Raw genomic sequence first — 17,797 nt, forward strand, 5'->3', positions numbered from 1 at the left:
CATTAAAGTTTTCGGACGGACGGACAGACTGACTGACATACACACATACACAAATGCTGACATACTGACACACTGACGGACAGTTCAACTGCTACATGCCACCCTGCATAAAAACATTTGGACAAAGTTTCATCAATATTGAGCCACACATGTGGCCTCTGAAGTGTTACATGTAACAGTGATTTCATATGATTTAAATATATGTGACCTTGTAACAACAAGGCTTGTTGAAGGAGTCATGTGACCCAGATGTAAAATTGCCAAGATATTGTCTAGGACCAATCAGACCAAGTTTAATAAATATTTTAATCAAAAATCAGGCTTCTAGCTTAGTAACAAGCATAACATAGTATGATCACAATTGCTTTTAGAATCGTGTGCTCAAGTCAGCTAAAGCAGATCTGTAAATGTGTTGCAGCACATATCACTTTTGAGTCTTTTTGGGTCAATTATAAGCCATATGGGAAATTCCTGATACACTCAATAAAACGCGACTTACACCACTTAACTATCATGTGCTTTTGTTAACTATTAAAACTAGAGCTTTGCCAAAGAAGTGACCCCCACATGCGGCATTGAATTGACACAGAATATTTTGCATGTTTTCTTCACAAAAAATAGCAGACACCATGCTAAATGTTTAAAACGCACTTAGTGACCCCGTGACCAAGTTTTTGACCCGGCATGGCCTATGTTCAAACTTGGCCTAGACATCATTTAGATACAACTTCTGACCAAGTTTGGTGAAGCTCGGATAAAAACTACTTGAATTAGAGAGCGGACACCATGCTCAATGTTTAAACGCACTCAGTGACCCCGTGACCTTGTTTTTGACCCGGCATGATACATATTCAAACTTGAACTAGACATTGTCTAAATACAACATCTGACCAAGTTTGGTGATGATCGGATGAAAACCACTTGAATTAGAGAGCGGACACTGAATACGGACCGACCAACAGACTGACCAGCAGACAAGCTCAATCCTTTATACCCCCTAAACTTCGTTTGTGGGGTATAATTATAATCACATAATTTATAGGTTATAATTGGTCATTAAAGTTGATAAACTGATATACAATAAATAATAAAGAAAAAAATCATGCTATGCAAAGCTACAAACATCACTGGCCCCACTTTTGTATCAATGGTAGTTTTAGAACCATAATTACAATTGATGTAGAACCTGTTTTTGAAAATAGTTTAAGAGCCAGATATGTTGGTACCTGCTGATAAATGGCTGGTTTGTTGTTGTTGTTTTTAGTTTTAATATATTTCTAGATGTTCAATTTAAAATGCAAATTTGAGGGTTAAGCTTGACACTTTCGCATTTTCTTCACTTTTCTATATACTACATGTATACAAAAGTTTGTCGCTGAACTTTTAAACTGAAATATGATTAAATTGTCAATTAATGGAAGAGCAGAAACCACAGTTGGCATTTGGTTTAACCTATTTATTAAAGTATGATTCAGAACTCCAGATAAGGGTCGTATTTTCGTAATTACGAATTATTTTAAAGTCCGTTACGTATTTATTTTAAAATCTTGTCGTACCATAAAGAAATACATAATCAAGTTACGAATATTATTTTTACATCGGTTCGTATCGATTTTTATTGAGTTCTTTTTGCGTATTAAAGATCTTTGCGGAGCATATATAGAATGGTTATCGGGTTTGTTAAACAAAGCGCATTTTTTCCAATAAAAGCAGCTTATACCGTCTATCTGTCAAAAAACAATGGCGGCGCCCAGAGAGCGTCCTAAAAAAACTGCAAAGCGTCAAAAACACGCTTTTAACATATTGTACGCAAAGTGAGCCGAAGTTAAATGTTTAGAAAGACATTATAGAAATGATCTTATACGATGTTGTATGTTCAGTTTCCGACACAGTCGGAAAAGCTAAACAAAAACGCGACACGACGGGTCCAAACTTAAACACTCAGAAAACATTGAACGAGTGGAAGGGACCAGTCCCGTGGCTAATCGTTGAAAGATTGAAGGGGAGACCCGTTTTAATTGTGAAATATGTAAAAAATCATCTAAGTCATGCAATCTAAGCACAGTTTGGGCAAATGAAGGTATTTGAAAAATAAAATTGTATAATACTGAAAAAACACTGTTGAACTCGTATAAATAAAGTTGCTAGTATGTTTATTTTGATTTTTTTGCATGAAAATAACCATTATTATTTATTTTTAGGTCATTTATAAAAAATAAGAATTATTTTCCAAAACTTAGTAGTAACGTTAGGAATAAAATTTCAGAGTTAAGAATTCTTTTTGAAAATCTAGTAGTAATTTAAGAATTTCACAAAACCTTATCTGGAGCTCTGTGATTGCATCTAAAGTCTTAGGCTATTAAGAGTGGGTCTCTTGAAAGCTTTGCCACAGTGACTCCTTTTGCAATGGCAAGGCCACTTACCTATTGTGATGTAGGGGCAAAGTTGTAGTTGGGGATATTTCTCTCTGGGCCTGAACTTGTGAGTATAAGACTCTGTGAACAGATAAAATGGTCTTAGCGCCTCCCAGAAATGTGTGCCTGTAAACCAAATAATTCAATGAATTCTCAAATGGCATCTGCTATATTGAAAGTCAATGAAGTTGGTTTGATTAAATAAATGCTCAAATATTGCCTTCTATATAATGTACTCTTTATACAAACATTGTTCATCCCTCTGGAGCTAATTAAGTTATGTGCAAAAGCAAAAAAAGTGGAACGGTTATAAGGAGGAGGAAATGAAGGATGGAGGTTACTGGTAATTAAAGACGATGACAAATCTTTACACCCCCCCCTGCACCATTTCATAACGTAGTGACTTAAAAATCCCTATATACTGCAAAGATATCAAGGCTATTGGCAGCTATTATGCATATTTACGAGTGCATAGTAATGTTATTTAAATTTTTTAAGTTAGTACATGTAGCATGGAGTTTAATCAACACGTGAAATTAGGAGTACACACCTGCACATTATACACGGTAAATTACAGCCCAAATATACCTTGTGGATGATATAATCTCGGCCCTTAGGCAGGGAAGTTTGAAACCCCAGGTTTAGACTGGCTGCACCCTGCAGGAAGGATTCATTGAGCATTTGCCCCGAGGTCCTGCGCCAAGAGCCAACTACCCCCGATGCACAGGAAGTGTCTCTGGGCGTCTGGGACCAGCTGACCAAAGAGCCTGTTGTTAAGCTGGGTACCAATCAACGATTGCATCAAATCCTGACAACAATTAATTGATATTTAGGATATTGCAATTGATTGTTCACCAATAACAACTCAGAATAGCGTTGTATCAATGTTTAACGCGTATCATCTTGAAATTGAAAGTTAGGGGTTTTAAACCTCAAGGAATACATGGTAAAGTACAGTTTGTAGCAAGGTGTAATACTTATTTTTTTAAATCAAAAACAGGCCTTACTTGAGCAATTTAGAATGTGAGACTGTACACCTTTAATTATGCGATATACAACTTTAAATGTGATAATAAACAACTTTAAATGTAAGACTACATAATTTTAAATGTGATACTCAGCAACTGAAAATGTGAGACAATACAGCTTTAAATGTGACACTGTACAGCTTAAAGTGTGAGACTGCACACCTTCAAATGTGACAGTTTATGACATATATGTGAGACTAAACAACTTTAAATGTGAGACAATTAATACAACTGTATGACATATAATAAGAAACAATAGACGTGAGTTGAATACTGTAAGTGTACGAGTACTTGATCACACACGTTTTATCTATGGATCAGACCATAGGCGCTCGATGTCAATGACAATGTTTTATTTATTTATTTGTTTTTTAGTTACCCATTGTTTATTATAATGCATACACATACTAAATTAATAAAAATCTTCTGACAAAACGTCTTCTTAAAAAAAAGATAGTTCTACTATGTACATAGATATTGACAAGGTAAATCACCCGCCATTTTCTAAAGCAACGGAAGTGCGTCATTAATAATTAAATCGCTGTCACCCCGCTCGCTTATTAAAATGCGCGCTTAGGCCGGGAACCTCGCTCTTTCTCTATCTACTTTCAGTTTCAACAGCAACATCCAAAGACGATGTGATAAATCATTGTAACTACTGTTTCACTCAATTAATGGGGCAATCAACAAAAGATATTGTAAATTGCATACACATGAATCATTCCTTACCAATTGTTTAACTTGATTTCGTCTGCCATGGTGATTTCCAGAAAAAAAATCAGCACGTCAAAAATCAAATCTGGCGCCCATAGTGTTTAGTGGCTGTTATTGTGTATAAAGAGCGAGGTTCCCGGCCTGCGCGCGCATTTCAATGAGCAAGCGGGATGACAGCGATTTAATTATGCATAATGACGCACTTCCGTTGCTTTAGAAAATGGGGAGTGATTTACCTTGTCAATAACTGTACATACATAGTCGAACTATCTTTGTTTTAAAAACGTTTTGTCGGAAGATTTTTTATTAATTTAGTATGTGTATGCATTATAATAAACAACGGGTAACTAAAAAATAAATAAATAAATAAATAAATTTAAAATAAAACATTGTCATTGACATCGAGCGCCTATGGATCAGACAGAAATACAGATGAAGGTCTATATTGAATTCACTCTATGACACTCTATCTTGCAACCAGGGGTTGTAATAATTTAAGTAGTAATTATTGCCTATTCTGGTTAAAACTATTCACTGTAGGTGATTTTGAATTGATACTTCTAGCAACTGGTGTTGAAATCGTGTGCATAAGGATATGAAAGCAATATAGTGCTATTGTTTTGAAAACATCCGGGCTCTAATTTGAACAATAATCATATCCAATTATATGTGAAATAAATAATTTATGTAACTCCAACTTCAAAATAGTAATGAAACTTAGTGAAATAAGCAAATTAAACAAGTTATTCTTATCAAAGACTCTAAAATGTGCAAGAACTAAGGGCCAGCTCTACGCAGAGAGTTTATTTTAAACATTTTTGGATTGGGACAATTCGGAAAAAATCATGCTGTTTTGAATTAAATTGGGAAAATGGTTGTTGTTTTTTTTGCTAAAAAAAATAAAAATTGAGAATAAGTGGATATTAATTGCATTAAGGTTCAAGTTATAGAGCTGAATAAGGAAAAGAACTCAATGATGCAACCTATTAAAACATTTTTTGGGGGCAAACCTTGAATTGAAAATTTTAGCTAGTAATTATGGGAAAATAGAGACTTTTTGAGTCTAGGAGTGGGACTGAATTTTGGCTCCAATTTTGACAAAATAAATAACACTGTAAGGTCTCACCTGAGGCTGAAGGAGCTGAGCTGATATTGCTAAGGGCTGAGTTTGAGTTCTGATTAACGTCGGGTTGAGAGTCGAAGAGCCTGCTGGACCACACAACACAACTGCTGTCATTTGTCAATGCCTTCTCTAGCCTCGATTCAATACGAGGCCTATGGGCTCGGAGTGGGAAGTGCTCGTAACAAAGCTAGACATGTTCACATAATGCGCCTTGTTTATAATCTTTGGCGGAATTTGCGTCTGAGGCATGCCCCAAGGATGTATTGTGCTCTGGGTGTTCACAGCCAAGTCATTTCTGCCTTTCTTTGTCAGCAAAAGCGTCAGAAGTGTGTTCTTTATGGACAGTTTACACGCCTGAGAGGACAAACCGAGGCGTCCGTAACGCTATTGCTGTCATAACTATCAACAGCAGAAGTATCTACTTTGGAAAGCCTACACTTCTAAATTAATCGCTTCAATTGTTCCTTGATTGTTTGCCCTGTTTCTTGCTAAATTTCTGTTGGTCCCATAATGAATGGAACAAGTTATTCAACTTTGTATTCTGTGATATTCTTTGTGATGTCCCAGAGCGAGCACACTGGCTGTTAGTTTTACCATTTCTACTGCTTATATTTAACAAAACTACTCAGGCTTGAGTGTGGAAAACTTGACCAGGACATTGCGGTTGTTGAGAACAGCCCGTGAAAACTTGACGTGCTGAGAATTTCCTGCAGAACAGAATTGTTCAACGATGCTGATCCTTTGAGGCTGCAGGTCAAAAGTGAGGAGTTAGTGGCCAGGGGAGGGGAAGGGTCGTCCTTGACTGGATCTCCTGCATACTGGACTGGTACTGTTGCTGGGCCAGCTCAATACCAATGCTGGTGCTCTCCTGAAAACAGCACAGTGGGTTTTATGAACGTGTAACAAATGTTTATTTTACAATCTACAACAAACTATGCCTCTTGATTAGATGTGAAGGTTTTCAACAGCAAAAATTCATTCTCATGAATGTCTTATCTGGTATTTCATTGGTTCCTTGTCCTGAATAGCATGAACATATATACAATTAAACCATTTCGTATTGAAACATTAAAAGTTTTGGCTATTGCTATACTAACCTGTAAATTCATAATTATAGTTTTTGTTAAATTTCAGAGATATAATTTCATAAGTCAATATGCAGCTCATCAATATAAGGAAGTGTCGTCCCAGATTAGCCTGTCCACATAAGCTAATCAGGCAAAAAACTTTCTGACCAGACTGAATTTTCATAAAGATGATTCTTCTTTTCAACCAAAAAATACCTTTGAGGAAAGTGTTGTCCCTTATTAGCATGTGCAGAATGCAGAATGCACAGGCTTATCTGGGACAACAATTTAAGCACATGCAAAAAGCCCCATTTTCCACAGCAAGGCTTATTTATCTTATTTATCTTTTTAGCCATTTTTTCCAGCATAACAAGACCAAGGAATGGAAAATTATATTGTTAAAAATTTAATATTGTTTGAGTGCACCCATTCTTTTAATCACTTTACTTTTACAAAGCATTCATATATGTTTTACTTTAATATATGTTTCAATAAGTGGGAGGCAAAAACTAAATAAAAATGTCTTCCAAAAGTTGCAAAAAGACACATACAATTTTTACCATGCCTTGAAATGTCTTAGCTTTTTAAAATCTGTTTAAATTCACAATAGAAAACATATCCAAAGTAAATCAATATCCAACAAATTAAATGTTCAGTTTCAGTGCTCATTTCATTATTCCACTAGCATATAAGGAAGCGCCTATTATGGTGTACTTTATAAAGAAGGAAAGACAATCTGTTCAGTATTCACATACACCTGGGAGTAAAATTATGTTACAGGCCACTTGCCCTTAATTACTTCTAGCTGATAACACTACTTTGCTCTTACTTTGATGACGCCCACAAATCCAAATTTTTACAGTAACCAATACCAAGACATAAATTTTTTCTAAGTATAAAATTGAAAACATTAACTTTGTTTCATATGTTTAGGGAAAATAAAAGTTTCAGTAAAAATATTACCCACACACCCTCAAACACAAATCATATACATGTAACAGGGCTTGGTTTGTCTCATCTTTGTGAAGCGTTTCAGCCCACTCATTTTAAATTTGTTAAAGTTGTGAACAAATGAGGAGCAAACTCCTTAAAATTGCCAAAATTTGAGTCACAAACTTGTTTTAGTTGTGAAACTTTCAGTCACGAAATTCTCAAATCCCTAAGAAGGAAAAATAGCCCTGAATCATGCTCTTTGAAAAATGAAGTTTCATGATCCTAGGCGTAAGCATTATTAAGTTATCATCCAGAAACCATTTTACAATTTTGAATCATTATCACCTTGACCTTTGACCTAGTGACCTGAAAATCAATAGGGGTAATCTGCCAGTCATGATAAATGTGACATATATTGTATACCTCTTCAAAACAGGCCCTGAATGATAAAACAGAGCAAAATATTAGTCTCCAATTCAAGCTGGAGACTGGAGTGTTACACGCCTGATCCTGGAAAAATATTTATACTCGTTGGCATGACACTTAAAGGTTTAAAAAAAATAATATTTTTTTCGTGGACACTTAAATTCGTGGATTTTGTATTTTCGAAAAAAGGAATTTGCCCTGGGTGATTTTGTTATGTGTTTGAGCTAATTTCATGGATCAGTAAGCCCACAAAATCAACATTAATTAATGTCCCACAATTAAAAATGAATTAACAGTTCAAAATCAACATGTTTTCTAGAAATGTGTTTGATGAGATTTATTTTATTTGTTTTTAATTTAAAATCAGACTTAACTTGAGTCTTATTCTGGGACAACTGGGCTTAATGAATTTATATAATGTCCTCCCACATTAGCCTGCGCAGTCCTCACAGGCTATAACCTGAGACGACAATATCCACCAAGACTTGATTTTTGTTTGGAAGAAATTCCCTTAAAACTAAAATTTCCTCAAAAGGGGAAAGCATTATCCCTGATAATTCAGAGTGCGCACTGCACAGGCTAATCTGTGGATGGTACATAACATGCATTAAGCACCCTTTTCCCATAACAAGGCTCACTTGGTATCATCTTGTACAACTCTGTAACAGACTGTAGGGGGACTTACTTTGAGCCTCATTCTGAGAAAACAGGGCTTAATAAATTGTGCACTAAGTGCACTAGCCTATACAGCCACACAGGCTTATCAGGGACAACACTTTCCGCTAGACTGACATTTTCTTTAAGAAGAGACTTCCTATATACAAAAAATTGCATAAATGCGGAAAGTGTCATCCATGATTTTCCTGTTCAGACTACACAGGCTAATCTGGGACCACACTTTACACACATGCATTTAGTCACTGTACAGACTACACAGGCTAATCTGGGACCACACTTTAAGCACATGCATTTAGTCCCTGTGCAGACTACACAGGCTAATCTGGGACCACACTTTACACACATGCATTTAGTCCCTGTACAGACTACACAGGCTAATCTGGGACCACACTTTACACACATGCATTTAGTCCCTGTACAGACTACACAGGCTAATCTGGGACCACACTTTACACACATGCATTTAGTCCCATTATCCCAGAGGGAGGCACATATGTTTCTTGAAAAAACACTCAACAACACTGACTGTAAGCAGACTTAACTTAAGTTTGTGGAATGAGGCCTGAGTCCTTCTAATAGCGAAAATTCTTGGTGTTTTGACCACAAATTGGGACATTGTGTTGTTGGTTTTTTGCTTACAAATACTATACAATTGAGAATAAGCGTTTTCAATATTGCATTTAATAAGGTCAAATTATTAGAGTTGGGTAGAGAGATAAACTTGGTATTGTGATTAATTTCTTTTACTTTACCTTCAATTGGGAATTTTAGGAAGTTGTTTGGGAAAAAAACATAGTTCCAGCATTTGGTATGGGGCCGATTTTGGCCACAATATTTGACAAAAAAACAATAACACAGTTTACACATCAAGAACTTAACACCTCCTGCAAACAGGCTCTATACGATCAAGGCATTCAAAGCTTTACTAAATATCTCACAACGTTATACAAACTCAAGGCCTGCATGGGGATGACAGAAATTCTTGTGGTGTTTTGTTACTGAGGTTTCTGTATTGGTAAGTTGGAAAGCACAAGCTGAAGAATGTTTTGATTTATTGATCCTCAAGTAAATGAAGTCGTGCTGTAAACACGATACATAAAAGAAAAGACCCAATTTTAACTTCTATGAAATCATATTTTTGTCCACTTCATATTTAGCATTTTGAATACAGAGGTAACACTGTAAAACCATTATTTAATCTCCTAATTACTTAATGATTACAACTGTCAAACCATATAAAGCAGCATCACCGGCAACAATAAGTAGATGGGTAAAATCAGTGTTAAAAGCTGCTGGTCTCGGGAACACATTTAAACCTCACAGTACAAGGGAAGCTTCAACATCAAAAGCTAATCATTTAGGTGTTTCATTGCAAACTATCTTAGACACGGGCGGCTGGTCAAATGCAAAAACATTTGCTAAATATTATTCAAAAGAAGTTCACAATGAAAATCAACATTCTATGGTTTTTCAATCAGCTATTTTATGTGGAAAATAAAAAGTGTACATATTCTATCATGAATTCTTGTTTATCTCTTTATTCCTGCACAAATTTGCAGAAATTCTCTAAAATCTCGTGTGGGGCTCATTAAGGGGTTATGCAGGAGATGAAATTGAATAATTAATCGAGACTTACCTTCGTAGATGGGAAGGTGAAGATTGATTGTCATTTCATCTACTGCAAACCCCTTAAGAGCTCAACACGCCCTACCCAATCCCACCCATTCCATCTTTTCTACAAATTTGTTAAACAAAGTATTCCTTAATGAATACTTTGCTAACTCTAAAGCCTGATATTCTTGGCTGCGGAAGCTGCGTCATCTCTCGTGTAGAGCTCTTAAGGGGTTTGCAGTAGATGAAATTACAATCAACCTTCACCTTCCCATCTACGAAGGTAAGTCTCGGATAATTATTCGTTTGAGGCTATTTTTTGTTGATTTTAAGGTTTTACCAATCCACAAATTTATCATAAACACATGGGAAATGAACTGACACAAATTTCTCATTTATTTTTCCAAACTCAGTAATCCACACATTAACTTATTATATGTCCATGAAATACTATTGTAATCACCAACAGTTCATGAGGAGGAATATCAATGATTTTGCAATATACAAACAATTTAACCCTTTCCTTGACAGCCATTTAGCCAATATAAGCCTCTCCAGTTACCACAAGACCTAGCTGCCTGCTGACCAGTGGCTGATAGCCATCTTATCAATATCAGTACCCCATCTTTACAGGCATTATTGGAAAAACGCTGTTTTATGACCCTCATTGCTTTTAAACCTGATATTCTCATAAAAATTGAAATATAATTGAAAAATACACAATATGAAAGTTTAAGCTAATAAAATTTCCTTTCCTGTGGTGTAAACTGTATGTTTATACCTTAATTTATTGGTCAGTTATAGTCATGCAAAGTTGACCGTTGTGTGTTTTACTGCATTTAAATGCAAATCTCTTTCCAGTTATATAGAAACTTTGCGAAGTTGATGTGTTGAATCAAATACAAATAATTATATTTTGGAATATTAATTTTTTTTTCTTACTTTCCAAACTACAATTCTTCTTTCTTGAAGATTTTTTTATTTTATAAATTCATTCTGCAAGCCTCAAAATTCATGTAAATTCTTATAAATAACTAGATAAAAAACACAGAGTTTCTCAAACAACTTCATGCATTTTCAAAATAAATTGTATTATTTCTTATAAAATTCGTATGATACTTGGTATTTCTATTACATTAATTCACCTAATGATTTATAAACATTTATAGATACCGGTAACAATTTAATTGGATGTTGCATAATGTGCCATGAATATTCATATAATTAATTTGCATTTTATTACCGATCGAAATCAGGCAATGTCGGCGTCTTCAATAAGTCTTCAATTTGTGTATTTATTTGCAAAATTCCAAGTTTATTATCAAATACTCCCGTTTATCTGATCGCCGACATATAACTTTATAACCCAGAAGTCGCCAACAAACCCGTGTATTTGTGTACCAAATTACAAAACGCCGAGGTAACATGGCACGCGCGCCAATGTCATCTGAAGACTACTGCTGCGTCCGGTAAACATGTTTATTCAAAGTGTCTAGAACCCGTGTTTCATATCCCTAAATGTTAGATTAGCATGTGCGCTATTAATTATTATTGGTCAGTTCAAAGGCATATTGAAGACCGCCGACTGCGTCTTTGTTTTATTGCCCAATCAAGCACAGATAATCCAATATCCTGTGTATTACGAAACACAAACTTTAGATAAGCACATGTCGTTTGTAAAAACATTTCAATGTACATGCCATTTAACATATCGATGTAATAGTCGTATATGATCTCGGAAACAAACATTTACGATATAATGGAATCAAACAACAATAAGAATGAAATCAATTTACACCCAAATGATATTATATCCCTATGGGACGACTTTATTTTTGCGACATTTTTAACGAGTTATTAATACGTTTTCGGAAAATGTCCAAATTAAATATGGTTCGAGAATAGCAGTTATTTTAGGACATTACGAAATGCCTGAAGCGCGCACATCCCGGAACGTGATTTACGCATGTCAAATGGTAAACCCTCGTCTTGATTGGTCGCCAATTGCATCATAACTTTAAATAGCAACATTACCGGATGTTTACTCGACAGTTTAGAAAAATGATGAACGCAGGTGTATATGCATTTCTGTTACACTTAAAACGTCATTTTAAGCATTTAAATAGCAAATTAAATCGTGACGCGTAAAAACGCGTATATATCAGGTAATAGATTGGGTAGTAGAAATGCGTAGATAACAGGGAATCAATACAGGCGTAGATAAGCGTATTTGACAGGGAATCGATAGGGTCGTAGAAACGCGTACCTGTCAAGGAAAGGGTTAAGAGGATATTTTACCTTATGTAAATTCATTCTGTTCTTTACCACCTCATCTTTTTGCATTCTTAATAAACAGGAAATACACAAGACTGCGCGTTCCTGGTGTATTTATGGGTCTGTAAAACAGACCCATAACCGAAGCATTTTATTTGTTTTTAAATAAGTGCCTTATTATAATTACAGTGCTTTCAACAGGAATTTTTTCAGACGCCCCGGGGCCATTGGGGGGGGGACGAGATTTAACAAAAAATGTTTTAAACCTTTCCCGCATAGATATGCATAATCGTGCCACGATTGATTCCTTAATACATCCGTATGAAACCATACTTTTTATCTATTACTGCCAACTTGCTACTTTTACCGTTGCTACTCATTACCCTATAATCCGGTATATTCCATTATAAAAAGGACATTCTGATAAATATTTAAGATAAAAGTGCTCAAAATTTCCAAGAAACGCAAACATTCACCATTTGTTGTCAAATTTTGGCATATCTGTTACTGTGTAAAGATGTGATAAAAACGTCCAATCAGGGCGTTTTTTTCCACTTAACAGGCGTAAATCGCCTGACGTGATGTTCCCGGTTTTATGCATTATAATTATAATATCTCAATCATACTTCATCATATTAGATCTAACAAAGTACACTGTAACTCCAATATAAAGCGCTCCGTTATAACGCTGAATCCAATATAACGCGGAGGGTGCTTGGATCCCATTTTTTCTCCAACCTTCCATTTTATTTCTGATTCAAATCCGTATAATGCAACTTCATGTATTTTCAGACAATTCAAAGATGGCGGCAATCACAGTTATGTTGATTGCTTTATTCAACCGTCCGTTGAACCGATTATAATCGCCACGAGGTTAAACAACACCGACAGCTAATTGGTGTTAATCTGTTGTGTAATGTCAATAAAGGTGTGAAAAACTCGCGAGTCAGTGTTTATTACATGTTTTCCTCATCAGAGCGGTTCAGTGCGATAACTTCCATAAGTTAAGTGCAAGAGGGATAGTTATACAATTCAAGTAATTCAAAACGATTGAAACATTCTTTCTTTGATATGGTTGCAGTTTGACTATATTAAATGAGCGGCTGTGAAATACACTGCCTACTGTATAAAACAACTTTTTCTGTCATTTTATTATCGTTCTAGTATTACGTCATTTAATCTTTCAGTTCGTGTATAAGAAATTAAATAATGCAGACGATTTATTTACATGCGAACGCAGTGTACCAGCAATTGTTAACAGAGCTTCACTTTCATTTTCGCGCGGTATCAGAAAGTCCCAGAGAAACACGTTTTTTGCATGCGTATGACGCAATAAAACAATTTTTGTACATGAGTCGTATTGCATTCAATCTAAATTTAAAGTTGCTCGTCCAATGAAAGCTCTGCCCCATAATGCACTGTACTCTTAACACTTCTGAAAATGGCATATATGCGTACGGTTGTGTTTACGAATTTCTTAAACATTTATCGTCATTAATGTTCAAGATTATTATTTTTTAAGTGATGTTGCAATTTTATTGTATTATCGGATAAATGTGCACATAAGAAAAGCGGTATGTATACTGTTATCGATACGATTCGGTTTATATGCATGTATTTGCGTCAACACAGCATGGCAATATATATATACATGACCTATATTATAGGCTATTCTATACCTGTTTTGTTTATAGCGCCCTGCAGTAAATGAGCTCAAAACCTATAACGCGGATCCGTTATAACGCTGTTTCGCGGCTTGGACCCCATTGACCGCGCTATATTGGAGTTACAGTGTATATAACTATCATAAAATGATTTTATTCGTATAATTTGATATATTAGAAAGAATGATATTAAATTAGTTTTTTCCAAATCAATTGACTTTTCACAGGAAAATATTCCAAAACCACAATGGCATTTTTCCCCAAAATGACAAAGAAAAGGTCTTACAAAGGGTCTATGTTACCTTCTGCGTATTCAGGTTATTCTTGTCCACCACATCCTTTCCCCCTTAATAGTTTTGACTAAACCAACTTTAATTGTGAAACTTTACAACTTTAAATGAGAGAATTAACAACTAAAAATGTAAGACTACATAATTTTAAATGTGATACTCGCCAACTTTAACTGTAAAACAATTCAACTTTTAACATGACACTAAACAACTTAAAATATGAGACTGTACACATTTGAATGTGCACAACTTATTACGCGAGACTAAACAACTTGCAATAGACAATACAACACGTCATAAGACACAATACTGTAAGTATATGAGTACTTGATCAAACACGTATTACCTATGGATTAGACAGAAATGCAAAAACAGATGAAAGTCTATGGTGAATTAAGTATATGATACTCTGTCTTGCTACCAGGGGCCATTATACTAGTAATTATAGCCTATTATGGTTAAACCTATTATATGTACGTGATATTGAATCGATACTAGTTGATGTCTACATTTTATGCCATTGTTTTTGTAAGACAGACCTTAGATGTAAAGTTTAGTCACTGGCGTTGAAAGTGTGTGCATAAAGATATGAAAGCAGTATAGTGATTTTGTCTTTGCAAACATCCGGTTTCTAATTTAAATAAAAATCGTATTAGATCATAATCAGTTATACGTGAACACAAATACTTATAAATTTAGAATTTTTGATTTGTATTTTAATTGTACTAAGTTTCAACATATAGGGCTTTATAAGGAAAGTGACTCATTGTTGCAATCTATCAAACACTTGTTTTGGCAAATATTGCATTGTAAATTTTAACCAGTAAATATTTATATTTTTTTTTAGACTTTTTGAGGAATGGGGCTGAATTTAGGCCCAATCTTTGACACAATTAATAACACTGTAAGGTCTCACCTGAAGCTCAGAAGCTGAGCTTTTATGCTGGCCTCGCGGATATTGTTAAGGGCCGAGTTTGAGTTCTGATTTACTTCGGGATGAGTCGAAGGGCGTACTGGACCATACAACAAAACTGTTGTCACGTTTTTAAGCCTTCTTTAGTCTCAATTCAATGCGATGCCCTTTGGGCTCGGAGTGCAAAACCGTACGTGTTTACTTTTAGCAACTTGTTTTCAATCATGTGGGAATTCGCGTCTGAGGCACACCACATGAATATATTGTGCGCTGAGGATAGTCCGTAACCCTTCTACTGTCCTAACTATCTACAGCAGATATACTTCTGAATGAATAGTTTTGATTGTTCCTTGATTTGCTCCCGTTCCTCGCTGAATATATAGCTGTCTTATAAAGAATTAAACAAACTATTCAACGTTTAATCCTTTGTGAGATTCTTCGTGATGTCCACAGTGAGAACTAACTGTTAGCGTTAACTGTTAGCGTTACCATAGGTGCTGCTATAACGTCTCGCTTCTGTAACACTCATCCCACTCGGGCACTAGAGCTAAACAAAACTACTCGGGCTTGCTTGGGGAAATCTCAACACAGACATTTCAGCTGTTCATAACAGCGCGTGAAAACTTGACGTGCTGAGGATTTATTGCAGAACAGACTTGTGTTATGATGCTGACCCTTTGTGGCCGGAGGTCCAGTGGGAGGAGCTAGGGATCAGGGAAGGCAAAGGATCATTTAGTATTGGGGCTCCTGCAGGCCGGACTGGTGCTGTTGCTTGGCCAACTGGATATCAATGCTGGTGCTCACCTGAAAACAACAACACTAGAGTGGGGGATATGAACTTGTAACACATTTTTATATTACAATGTATAATACACTACATATATGCCTCTTGATTGGATGTGAAGGTTTTCAACAGCAAAACATAATTATCTGAATTTCTAATTTGGAATTTAATTGGTGCCTTGTCCTAAATAGCAATTAATGAAAATTAATGCAATTAAACCATTTCGTATTAAAACATTAAGTGTTGGCTAATGCTTTAATAACCTGTAAATTCATAATAATTATTCTTACTTTACTTTCAGTGTAATTGTATAAGCCAAATTGCCGCTCATCAATATTAGAAGCTTTCGTCCCATTTTAGCATGTGAAATCCACGTAAGCAAATCCGGAACGATACTGGATTTTCACAAAAGAAGATACTTATTTTCAACAAAACATACCTTTAAAGAGGTGATTGTTGTCCCTAAGTAGCCTGTGCGAACTGCACAGGCTAATCTGGGACTACAATCTAAGCACATGCATTAAGCCCTATTTTTTCACAGCGCGGCTCATTGATGTTTTTAGCAAGTTTTTCCTGCATAACAACAAAAACAAGGGCTGTTTGTAAAACATGCATGCCCCCCATATGGGCTGTCCGTTGTAGTGGCAGCCATTGTGTGAATACGATTTTTGTCACTGTGACCTTGACCTTTGACTTAGTGACCTCAAAATCAATAGGGGTCATCTGCGGGTCACGATCAATCTACGTATGAAGTGTCATGATCCTAGGCAAAAGCGTTCTTGAGTTATCATCCTAAAATCATTTTACTATTTGGGGTCACTGTGACCTTGACCTTTGACCTTGTGACCTCAAAATCGATAGGGGTAATCTGCAAGTCATGATCAATCTACCTATGAAGTTTCATGATCCTAGGCGTATGCGTTCTTGAGTTATCATCCAAAAACCATTTTACTATTTCGGGTCACCGTAACCTTGACCTTTGACCTAGTGACCTGAAAATCAATAGGGGTCATCTGCCAGTCATGATCAATCTACCCATGAAGTTTCATGATCCTAGGCGTATGCATTCTTGAGTTATCATTCAAAAACCATTTTACTATTTCTGGTCAACGTGACCTTGACCTTTGACCTAGTCACCTCAAAATCAATAGGGGTCATCTGCAAGTCATGATCAATGTACTTATGAAGTTTCATGATCCTAGGCCCAAGCGTTCTTGAGTTATCGTCTGACAACCACCTGATGGACGGACCGACCGACAGACCGACCAACAGACCGACATGAGCAAAGCAATATACCCCCTCTTCTTCGAAATTTAAATTCACACTAGACAACAATTCCAAAGTAAACCATCATGTCATAAAAGTTGTAAGACATATTACAAATTAATAAATATGAAACAATTTAATGGCAACAACTCACTGCTGGTACATATTGACAGTTCTCTCCCTTGTTAGTGTAAGCTAAATTTATTAAAGGCCACAATATACTAAATGATTTCCCTATATAATTCAATGTAAAAGCGACAAATTAAAGAGAAAATAAATGCAACATTTTGAACATAGAGACCACCATAACCATACTTTTACTGAAAGTTCATTCTAAGCTGAATCAATTTAAGCAATAAAAAAGATATGTCATGTTAAAACCAAACATTAACTTTACTCAAATCAAACTCTACTTCTTTTGCACCTTAAATTTTCCGGCCATTTTCTAGTGCAATGTAACTGTTTTCAGGTCAAATTTGTACTTAAGTCTTTAACTTTATCATATGTCAGGGATTAAATAGTGAGCACCTTTTCTTTCCCTTCCAATATATCCAAGAGATAAAGGCAGAACACCAGTCTAAAGTGTAAAACATGGCCTCGAGTAAAATATGA

General features: G+C 35.6%; 1 protein-coding gene across 2 annotated transcripts in view; it reads right to left on the bottom strand.

The window, feature by feature from the left end:
• LOC127874187 (uncharacterized) overlaps positions 1-17,797 on the bottom strand; it is a 365,429-nt gene that overhangs the window by 31,035 nt on the left and 316,597 nt on the right. Inside the window, exon 5 of one of the 2 annotated variants that reach the window (XM_052418395.1) lies at positions 15,222-15,939. The exons of the other annotated variant lie outside the window; for it this stretch is intronic. The gene's annotated coding sequence lies outside the window, so the exon portion shown is untranslated. Of the gene's footprint in view, positions 1-15,221; positions 15,940-17,797 lie in introns of those variants that run through there. 2 annotated transcript variants of the gene reach the window in all.

This window comes from Dreissena polymorpha, chromosome 1 (genome assembly GCF_020536995.1).
Source record: "Dreissena polymorpha isolate Duluth1 chromosome 1, UMN_Dpol_1.0, whole genome shotgun sequence".
NCBI lineage: Eukaryota > Metazoa > Mollusca > Bivalvia > Myida > Dreissenidae > Dreissena > Dreissena polymorpha.